This window comes from Chiloscyllium plagiosum, chromosome 44, assembly GCF_004010195.1.
Source record: "Chiloscyllium plagiosum isolate BGI_BamShark_2017 chromosome 44, ASM401019v2, whole genome shotgun sequence".
Taxonomy (NCBI): Eukaryota; Metazoa; Chordata; class Chondrichthyes; order Orectolobiformes; family Hemiscylliidae; genus Chiloscyllium; species Chiloscyllium plagiosum.
In genome coordinates, this window is record NC_057753.1 from 5,689,195 (window position 1) to 5,701,232 (window position 12,038).

Consider the following 12,038-nt stretch of genomic DNA (forward strand, 5'->3'; position numbering starts at 1 on the left):
CACCCCATGCATTCTATCCTGTTTACAAACTATAAGACCCTGTGACCATAAAACAGGAGCAGAAATTAGGCCATTCAGCCCATCAGGTCTGCTCTGCCATTCAATCATGGCTGACACGTTTCTCAATTCAATTCTCCTGCTTTCTCCCCATAGCCCTTGATCCCCATGTCAGTCAAGGACCTATCTATCTCAGTCCTAAGTATACTCAGTGACCTAACCTCCACAGCCTGTTGTGGCAGTAAATTCCACAGATTCCCCACTCTCTGGCTGAAGAGGTTTCTCCTTATCTCTGTTCTAAAAACGTCTTCCCTTTACCCTAAGGCTGTGCCCTTGGGTCCCAATCTCTCCTACCAATGGAAACATCCTCCCAACATCCACTCTGTCCAGGTCACTCAGTATTCTGTAAATTTTTTATTAGATCCCTGCTCACCCTTTGAAACTCCGAGTACAGACCCAGAGTCCTCAAATGTTCCTCATACGCTAAGCTTTTCATTCCTGGCACCATTCTTGTAAATTTCCTCTGAACACGGTCCAGGATCAGTACATCCTTCCTGAGATATGGGGCCCAAAACGATGCACAGTACTCTAAATATGGTCTGACCAGAGCCTTCTCAAACCTCAGAACTACATCCCTGCTTTTATATTCCAATCCTCTCAAAATAAATGCCAACGTTACATTTGCCTTCCTAACTACTGACTCAACCTGCAAGTTTGCCTTGAGAGAATTCTGGAATCGAGCTACCAAGTCTCTCTGCACTTCAGACTTCTGAATTTTCTCCCCATTTAGAAAATAGTCCTTGCCTCTATTCTTCCTACCAAAGTGCACGACCTCACACTTTCCAACGTTGTATTCCACTCCCTCACCACCAAACTCACGATTCACTCTGACAACCGAGACCGAACCAAGTTCTTCACACCATGGCAAAGTTTTTCACTCCTTGGTGAGTGTTCGAACATTTATCTCAATAGTCCACGTAATATATTCCTTGATCTGATCTTCTCTGAAAAGCTACTGTCTGAAAGAGGAACTATATTTCTGACATCAGCCAAATCTCGCATGAGCTGCTCAAAAGGTGTTCGGTCTCAGGGTTTTATGGAATGAATTTTTGATTCTTTTTAACTGAAAACAAGCAAACAGCATTGAATATTTACTCCATGTATTGTAAACCCAACAGCAGAAACAATTCACTTAACACTTCAGGAGTTAGTAGCCACTTGCTCTCTCAACACTGCTATATTTCATCACTGTTCCTCAAAGATCCTTACGTTATTTTCTTTCAAGTGAAGTCCCAAAAGTAACCAACATCAACATGACACTAGTTTGAAATTCAAACTCAAAAATTTATATTAACAGATACTTACAATTCATGCACATCTCAAAACAGAACACACTCCCAGCCTTCAACAGCCTGTAATCTAGAGACCATCTAACAATCTGCTACAAAAGGGTTAGTGTTAGGATACAGAGACAGGGGCGGTTCGAGCAGATTTGAAAATAGCAAATCTGATGGAATGAGGTAGACAAAAGCCAGGTAACTATAGGCCTGTTAGCATAACTTCTGTAGTGGGGAAAAACTTGAATCTATAATCAAAAAAAAAGTGAGATATTTGGGTAAACTTTGTACTACTGGGCAGACACAGCACGGGTTAGTGAAAGGCAGGTCCATGTTTAACTTTTTTTACTGGAATTCTTTTGAGGATCTTAAGAGAGTGTGGTGTATCTGGATTTCCACAAGGTATTCAACAAGGTGCTACCCAAAAGGCTGTTGCAGAAGGTAAAAATGCATGGCATTGCAAATAATGTATTAGCATGGACAGAAGATTGGTTAACTAACAGAAAGCAAAGAATGTGCATGTACAGTTGTGTTTCTGTATAGCGATCAGTGGCTAGTGGTGTGCCTCAGGGATCAGTGTTGAGACTGCAATTGTTTACAATTTACATAGATGATTTAGCGTTTAGGACCAAGTGTAGTGTGTTAACGTTCACAGATTACACTAAAACGAGTAGGAGAGCAAAGTGCATAGAGAACATTGAAAGTCTGCAGAGGGATATAGATAGATTAAGTGAGTCGGCAAGGGTCTGGCAGATGGAGTTCAATGTTGGCAAATGTGAGGTCATCCATTTTGGTAGGAATATCAGCAAAATGAACTATTATTTAAATGGTGAAAAACGTTATGCAGGTGGATGTGGACGTCCTTGTCCGTGAACCAGAAAAGTTGGTTTGTAGGTAATTAAGATGGCAAATGGAATACTGTCCTTCATTGGTAGAGAGATGTGGGGTTTAAAGATAGGGAGGTTTTGCTGTAGCTGTACAGGATGCTGATAAGGCTGCACCTGGAGTGCTGTGCACAGTTTGGGTCTCCTTACCCAAGAAAGGATGTCGTGGGGGTGCACAGGAGGTTCACTAGGTTGATTCCGGTACAGAGAAGGTTGGTTTATGAGGAGAGATTGAGTAGACTGAGACTATACTCAGTGGAAATTATATCTTAAAGAAACATATAAAATGATGAAGAGAACATATAAGATAGCAGGGAGGTTCTTTTCACTAGCTAGTGAAATTAGAAATAGGGAGCACAGCCTCAAAATAAGGGGATTTCATCCTGAAGAGGAAGAATTTCATCACGCAAGAGTTGTGAATCTGTGGCACTTTCCCTGCTGAGTGAAGCAGTTGAGATCACCTCATTGAATGTTTTTAAGGAAAAGATAGATAAATATTTGAACAGTAAATGAATTAATGGTTACAGTGAGCAGGTGGGTGAGTGGAGCTAAGTCCACAAAAAAGGTTTGATGTGCCAGATGGCCTACTCCTATTTCTTATGTTCTTCTATTGTTACTGGCACAGACACCTGCACACCCATCCTCTCTGTGCTGACTGTCCTACGAAACAGCAACACAGTAACTGTCAGTAAAACGTGGAAGTGGAAAGGCACAGCAGGTCAGGCAGCCATGGAGGAGCAGGAAAGTTGACGTTTTTGGTCGGATGAAGGGTCCAGACCCAAAATGTCAACTTTGCTGCTTCATCCCCAAACCCTCACCAATGCTGTCCGACCTAGCTGTGCCATTCCAGCTCCATACTTTATCGACTCTTGACTTCCAGCATCTGCGGTCCTTATCCTCTCCAGTCATTTTGTCAAAAAAAATACAAGTCAGAAATTGCTGGAGAAAGTCAGCAGGTCTAGCAGCATCCGATTGGTTGGAGGACCGGAGGTCCCTTTCCGCTAGCTTTCCTCCTATTGTCCGGAACGGCTGTCAATCAACCGGGTCCCATCGTCAGTTGAACGCCCCAGCCTCAGGAGCAGCTGCTGTTGATTGTTCCGTTTGTCCGTTGGGGGCGGGGTTAGGTCTGAGTGCCGGCTGATGATTGGTCCCTGTTGGTCCTTCTGATCGGGGGGGGTTTGGGACAGGTCCGCGTGCGGGTTGCTGATTGGCCCCTCGGAATGGGGGCGGTGCCAGAATCGAATGCGGGTCGGTCATTGGTCCCTGTTTATCCGTTGGTGACTTGGGGAGGTGGGCCAGGTGTACGAGCGGGTTGCTAATTGGTCCCTGTTGGTCCATCGGCGGTGGCTCAGTGGTTAGCGGCGTTGCCTTACATCGTAAGGGTCCCGGGTTCGATTCCAGCCTCGGGCGACTGTCTGTGTGGGGTTTGCACGTTCTCCCGTCTGTGCGTGGGTTTTCTCTGGTCCAAGGTATGCTATTCAGGGACTGCACATAGTGTTCAGAGATGTGTAGGTTAGGTGTAAATGTAGGGTAGGGGAATTGGTCTGGATGGTTTGGAGGTTCCAGGGCCACACAGTAGGGATTATGTAATAAAAGAGCTGCAGATGCTGTAAATCAGAAATAGAAGTTGCAGGAAAAGTTCAGCATCTGTAAAAATGTAAGAAACATTAACTCTGATTTCTCTTCACAGATGCTGCCAGACCCTGCTGAGCTTTTCCATCAGCATTTAAAATGTGCGCCGGGCCTGGATAAGCACATCAGCTGACCTCGGGCCTGGATGAGCACCTTTACTGTCCCGAGGCAGACGTTATATGGACGCACAAACTGATGTAGAAGCTTGCCTTCCTATGTGAAGAAGGAAAACAAAAGGTTAGTGATGACAAATGTTGGTCCACCTCCAGCCAAAAACAGGGCAAGATATCAGAAACAAGGAGGTGGCGGGTCATTTAAGTACACACCTTGATTCCCTCCTCAGAAAGGAGGATGCAAGTAAAAGTATTGAGGAACATGGTATATAGTGAGAGGAGGAATCAGATTGAAATTAGTATGGGGGAAAAATATGATGATGGGGAAGCTGATGGGATTAAAGGCAGATGAATCCCCGGTTCCAAAAATCTCAACCCCCAGAGTACTTAATAAAGTGACCTTAAATATATTGGATGCGTTGGTGGTTATCTTTCACCCTTCTGACTGTGGAACGTTTCCTTTGGACTGGTAGGTAACTAATGTACCTGTGCTATTTTAAAAGGGGAGGAAGGAGAAAGCAGGGAATTATCGGCTATTGAACTTGACATCAGTATCGCTAAAAATTCTAAAAGATTTCATCACATAGCAGTTGGGAAACAGTGGCAGGATTGGACAGAGTCCGCATAGGATTACAAAAGCAAAGCCATGCTTCACAAACCTACTGGAACTGTTAAAGAATGTAATTATAGACAATAGGTCCAGGAGTAGGCCATTCTTCTCTTCGAGCCTGCACCACCAATCATTATGATCCTGGCTGATCATCCTTAATCAGTATCCTGTTCCTGCCTTATCTCCATAACCGTTGATTCCACTAGCCTTGAGAGCTCTATCCAACTCTTTCTTAAATGAATCCAGAGACTGGGCTTCCACTGCCCTCTGGGTCAGAGCATTCCACACTCCCACCACTCTCTGGGTGAAGAAGTTTCTCCTCATCTCTGTCCTAAATGGCCTACCCCTTATTTTTAAGCTGTGTCCTCTGGTTTGGGACTCACCCATCAGCGGAAACATGTTTCCTGCTTCCAGAGTGTCCAATCCTTTAATAATCTTATACGTCTCAATCAGATCCCCTCTCAGTCTTCTAAACTCAAGGGTATACAAGCCCAGTCGTTCTAATCACTGGCATGGTGGCTCAGTGGTTAGCACTATTGCCTCACAGCACCAGGGTCCCAGGTTCGGTTCCAGCCTCGGGTGACTGTCTGTCTGTCTCCTAACATTCTCCCCACGTCTGCGTACGTTTCCTCTGGGTGCTCCGGTTTCCTCCCACAATCCAAAGATGTGCAGGTTAGGTGAATTGGCCATGATAAATTGCCCATAGTGCTCGGTGCATTAGTCAGAGGGAAATGGGTCTGGGTGGGTTGCTGTTTGGAGGGTCGGTGTGGACTGATTGGGCCGAAGGGCCTGTTTTCACACTGTAGGGAATCTAATGTAATATCATCTTTCAACATAAGACAGTCCCGCCATTCCAGGAAGTGTCCAATCGTTTCATAATCTTATATGTCTCAATCAGATCCCCTCTCAGTCTTGTAAATTCAAGGGTATACAAGCCCAGTCGCTTCAGTCTTTCAGTGTAAGGTAATCCCGCTATTCCAGGAATTGACCTCGTGAACCTACGCTGCACTTCCTCAATAGCCAGAATGTCTTTCCTCAAATTTGGAGACCAGAACTGCACACAGTACTCCAGGTGTGGTCTCACCAGGGCCCTGCACAGCTGCAGAAGCACCTCTTTGCTTCTATACTCAATCCCTCTTGTTATGAAGGCCAGCATGCTATTAGCCTTCTTCACTACCTGCTGTACCTGCATGCTTACCTTCATTGACTGGTGTACAAGAACACCTATATCTCTTTGTACTGCCCCTTTATCTAAATTGATTCCATTTAGGTAGTCGTCTGCCTTCCTGTTGTTGCCACTACAGTGGATAACCATACATTTATCCACATTAACTGCATCTGCCATGCATCTGTCTACTCACCTAACCTGTCCAGGTCACTCTGTAATCTCCTAACACCCTCCTCGCATTTCACCCTGCAACCCAGCTTTGTATTATCAGCAAATTTGCTAATGTTACCATTAATACCATCTTCTATATCATTAATATATATTGTAAAAAGCTACAGTCCCAGCACTGATCCCTGCGGTACCCCACTGGTCATCGCCTGCCATTCTGAAAGGGAGCTGTTTATCACTACCCTTTGCTTCCTATCAGCCAAGCAATTTCCAATCCCAGTCAGTACTTTGCCCCCAATACCATGCGCCCTAAGTTTGCTCACCAACCTCCTATGTGGGACTTTATCAAAGGCTTTCTGAAAGTCCAGGTACACTACATCTACTGGATCTCCCTCATCCATCTTCAGAGTTACATCCTCAAAACATTCCAGAAGATTCGTCAAGCATGATTTCCCCTTCATAAATCCATGCTGACTCTGATCTACCCTGTTACTGCCATCTCGATGTGTCGTAATTCCATTATTTATAATTGACTCCAGCATCTTTCCCACCACTGAGGTCAGGCTAACTGGTCTATAATTTCCTGCTTTCTCTCTCCCACCTTTCTTAAAAAGTGGTACAACATTAGCCACCTTCCAATCTGCAGGAACTGATCTTGAATCTATCGAACTCTGAAAAATATTCTCCAATGCATCCACGATTTCTCGAGCCACCTCCTTCAGTACCCTGGGATGTAGACCATCAGGCCCCGGGGACTTATCAACCTTCAGACCTAATAGTCTCTCCAACACCAATTCCTGGCAAATATAAATACCCTTCAGTGCAGGTCCTTCAGCCACTGTTACCTCAGGGAGATTGCTTGTGTCTTCCCCAGTGAACACAGATCTGAAGTACCAATTCAATTCTTCTGCCATTTCTTTGTTCCCTGTAATATATCCCCCTGTTTCTGTCTTCAAAGGCCCAATTTTAGTCTTAACCATTTTTTTGTCTTTCACATACCGAAAAAAGCCTTTACTATCCTCCTTTATGTTTTTGGCCAGTTTACCTTCATACCTCATTTTTTCTCTGTGTATTTCCTTCTTAGTAATCCTCTGTTGTTCTTTAAAAGCTTCCCAGTCCTCCGTTTTCCCACTTATCTTTGGTATGTTATACTTTATCTCTTTTGACTTTATATGTTTCTTAACATCCCTCGTCAGCCACGGCCACCCCTGCCTCTTCATAGGATCTTTCTTCCTTTTTGGAATGAACTGATCCTGCATCTTCTGCATTATACCCAGAAATATCTGCCATTGTTCCTCCACTGTCATCCCTGCTTAGGTATTGCACCATTGAACTTTGGCTATTAGTTAGGCTATTCAATAAGGATGAACCAGTTTACTTGGATATGGTTTCAGTTTACTTTGAATTTGAGAAGGCTTTCGAAAAGGTAACACCAAAACAATTAGCGAGTAAAATGCATGGGATTGGGGTAGTTCACTGACATGGATAGAGAACTCTTTGGCAGACAGGAACATAGAACAGTGTACAGCACATGAATGCGCTGTTTGACTGAACATGTTAAACTAATCCTTTCTGCTGCCCATGGTCCGTACCCCTCCATTCCTTGCTTGTTTGTGTGCTTGTCTAAAAGTCCCTTAAACGCCCTTATTGTACCTGCCTCCACCACCACCCCTGGCAGTGCATTACAAACTTAACATCATGATTTGGAGATGCTGGTGTTGGACTGTGGTAGGCAAAGTTAAAAATCACACAACACCAGGTTATAGTCCAACTGCTTTAATTGAAAGCACTAGCTTTCGGAATGACGCTCCTTCACACTATCACCTGATGAAGGAGCAGTGCTCCGAAAACTAGTGCTTCCAATTCAACCTGTTGGACTATAACCTGGTGTTGTGTGATTTTAAACATAACATCATGTGTGAAAAAAAACCTTGCCCCTCACATCTGCTTTGAACTTTCCGCCTCTCACTTTAAATGCATATCCTCTGGTATGACACTTCAACTCTGGGGAAGATATTCTGTCAACTCTATCTATACCTCTCATAATTTCATAGACTTCTATCAGGTATCCCCTCAGCCTCTGCTGCTCCAGATAAAACAACCGGAGTTTGTCCAACCTCTCCTTTTATAGCCCATACCGCCTAGCCTAGGCAGCATCCAGGTAAACCTCTTATGCACGCTCTCCAAAGCTTCCATATCCTTCCCGTCATGTGGTGACCAAAATTGAATGCAGTCCTCTAAGTGCGGCCTAAACAAACTTTTATAAAGCTGAAACATCACTTCTTGACCTTCTACTCAAGGGTTAGGAATAAATGTTTCTTTTCCTGAGTGACTGGCACTGACTAAGACGATACCAGAGCAATCAGTGCTTGCACCCCAGTTATTCACAGTCGCCCATACAATGGCATTAAGAGATCTGTTTTATCCAATTTTTATTTTTGAAGAGAGATTCTGAGCCATCGAATCATACAGCATGAAAACAGACCCTTTGGTCCAACCTGTTTGTGTTTAAATTAGACTACTTACAGTGTGAAAACAGGCCCTTTGGCCCAACAGGTCCACACCGACCTGCCGAAGGGTACCCACCCAGACCCATTCCCCTACATTTACCCCTTCACCTAACACTATGGGCAATTTACCATGGCCAATTCACCTGACCTGCACATTTTTTTGGACTGTGGGAGGAAACCCACACAGACTGGGAGAACGTGCAAACTCCACACACTCAGTCGCTGAGGCGGGAATTGAATTCGGGTCTCTGCCGTTGTGAGGCAGTAGTGCTAACCACTGTGCCACCGTCCCTATCCTACACTTCATCGAATTCCAGAGTCTTGAGCATTCCTCATTTATTTGCTCAGCTATCTATGGCTGTTCTTTGTGGAATTTCTCCACCTTAAGAGATTCCTTAAAACCACCTTCACCAAGCTTTCAGTCACTTGTCTTGGTGACCATAATCCCACAGTAAATTAGTACCACCTGCTTGCACTTGGCCCGTGTCCTTCCAACCATTTTTTTTTATCCATGTACATAACTAATTACTTATTCAAACGCTGTAACTGTACTTGCATCCGCCACTTCCTCTGTTCATTCCACACACGAACCATTCTGTCTGAAAAAAGATTTGCCCCCACCGCCTTTATTTTAATCTTTCTCCTCTCACCTTAATAATATATCCCTTGGTCTTGAAATTCCCGAACCTAGGGAAAAGACACGCGCCATTCATCTTGCCTGTACGCCTCATGACTGTATAAACCTCTGTAAGGTCACCGGTCAACCTCCTACGTTCCAGTGAAAAGGTCCCAGCATATGCAGCCTCTGGTTGTAACTCAAGTCCTCTTGTTCCTGACAACACCCTGGTAAATGCTTTCTGAATCCTCTCCAGCCTAATGTCTTTTATAATAACAAGAACTGCGCACACAACTCCAGAAGAGGCCTCATCAACATCCTGTATAACCTCGACAAAACGTCCCAACTCCTATATCTGGGCAATGAAGGTAAGCATGCAGAAAGCCTTCTTAATAACCCTACGTGATCCAAATTGTGCTACAGCCCTAGCCTCTCCTTTTTAATTATGTAAGTCCTGCCCTTGTTTGTTTTACCAAAATACAATTCCTTGCTCTTATCTAAATTAACCTCCATCTGCTACTCTTCAGCCCAATGGATCAAGGTTTCTTTGTAATCGTCGATGACATTCTTCACTGTCTGCGATACCAACAATCTCGGTATCATCTACAAGCATACTAACCGTGCCTTCTCTCGTCTCATCGAGATCATTTATATAAATGACAAACAAAAACGGAGGATTATCCAGGGAATACACATGCATCAAATTCAGAGAGTGATGGTCATGTGCTCATCATAAGAGACCCCATTCCAGTCACTTTCCAAAGCTGGCAAGCGTTGGAGATTTACCGGATCTTATTTGTGCCATTTTACCAAAATTCAGAAGTATTTGTTGGGTGGGGAGGGGAAATAGATATTATCAAGTACAAGTTTGATTAGATTAGATTCCCTACAGTGTGGAAACAGGCCCTTCAGCTCAACCAATCCACACCAACCCTCCAAAGAGTAACCCACCCAGACCCATTTCCCTCCGACTAATGCACCTTACGCTATGTGCAATTTAGCCTAGCCAATTCACCTAACCTGCACACCTTTGGACTGTGGGAGGAAACCCACAGAGACAGTCGCCCGAGACTGGAATCGAACCTGGGATCCTGGTGCTGTGAGGCAGCAGTGCTAACCACTGAGCCACCATGATTAATTATAAAGGATAAATATTAGAAGATTTTACCTGATGGATTGGATAAAGATCACTGGGCGGGGACTGTTGTGAAGCATCAGTATTATCATGGGCCACTTGTTTAAATGTCCTCTTTCTTGTATCAAGTACGTGAAATATGGAAACGATGATGACAGAGGATTTCTTTTGAAGTTTAATTCTGATGAAATCAGAAAAATGTTCTTTTCTAAAGATGCGTACAAAAGCAACTCACAATAAATAGTGCCATTAAGGAAAGCAAGTTCCACAAATGTAACAATGTGGTCACTTTTAAAAGGTTATTTTGCCCTAGGTTTTTTTTGAGAGATATAAAGGCAGAGGTGTCAAAATGCCTACTTTAGCAATGGCAGGGGAGTGACTAGTCTTTTAGATTAGATTATCTACAGTTTGGCCCAACAAGTCCACACCAACCCTCTGAAGAGTAACCCACCCAGACCCACTCCTCTACCCTATATCTCCCTTGAGTAATGCACCTAATGCTATGGGGCAATTTAGCACGGCCAATTCACCCTAACCTGTACATCTTTGGACTGGGGGAGGAAACCGGAGCATCCGGAGGAAACTCGCGCAGACACGGGGAGAATGTGCAAACTCCACCCAGACAGTCGCCCCGAGGCTGGAATCGAATCCGGGACCCTGGCGCTGTGAGGCAGCAGTGCCACCCCAGTTCAGGTGTTTTTTTTTCTCGTTTGGTTTAAGTTGTCACAGTCACAGAAGGTGCTGCAGTGCAAAAAGGTTCCATACGTCAGCAGATGATTGCTGGCCAACCTTTGTCTCTGAAATCTCTCCTGGCTGTAAGCACCTGTGTTTGAATTTACCTTTTGTCAAGGGCTGTAATTGTGGGATGTTATTGGAACAGCACCTTAGTTAAGATTTGTTTGTGTTGTAGAGGGATTGGGTTTCGGAGCCATGAGGTCATGTTGCAGCTGAACAAAACTCTGAGTAAAGAAACTACCTCTGACATCTGTCCTATATCTATCACCCCTCAATTTAAAGCTATGTCCCCCTGTGCTAGCCAACACCAGCTGAGGAAAAAGGCTCTCACTGTCCACTCTATCTAATCCTCTGTTCATCTTGTATGATGAATGCGGTTAATGTCCAAATCCCTTCTCACAGCAAGAGCAGGTGTACAGTTTCTCTCCCAAACGAATGCACTTGTGTCTCAGCAGGATTGATAACTTAGGGAAACCCTTCCCACAGTCGGGACAGATTAATTGTTTCGCCTAAGTGTGTAAGTGCTTGTGTTTTCGCAGGTTAGGTGGCTGAGTGAATACCCATCCACAGTCAGAGAATCTGAATGTTTCCCCACTGTGAACGTGCTGGTGTACAGCAAGGTGAGGTGATCTCCTGAGCCAAGACGCACAGTGAGAGTGCTTAGAATCCTAGAATCCCTACAGTGTGGAAACACTCTTTGGCCCAATGAATCCACACCGATCCTCCAAAAAGTATCCCACCCAAACCCATTCCCCTACATTTCCCCGTGACTAATGCACCCAACTAACCCCCATATCCTGAATGGTATGGGCAATGTAGCACGGCCAATTCACCCTGATGTGCACGTCCTTTAGACTGTGGGAGGAAACCCACACAGACACACGGGGAGAATATGCAAACTCCACACAGACAACCGCCTGAGGCTGGAATCAAACCCAGGTCCCTAGCGCTGAGGCAGCAGCACTAAGCACTGGGCCACCGCGCTGCCCCAAACAAATCAAACTTCTCTACCTGTCTCAGCAGGATACGAACTTAGGTCCCCAGAACATCAGCTGAGGTTCTTTAGATTAGATTAGATTAGATTAGATTACTTACAGTGTGGAAACAGGCCCTTCGGCCCAACAAGTCCGCAC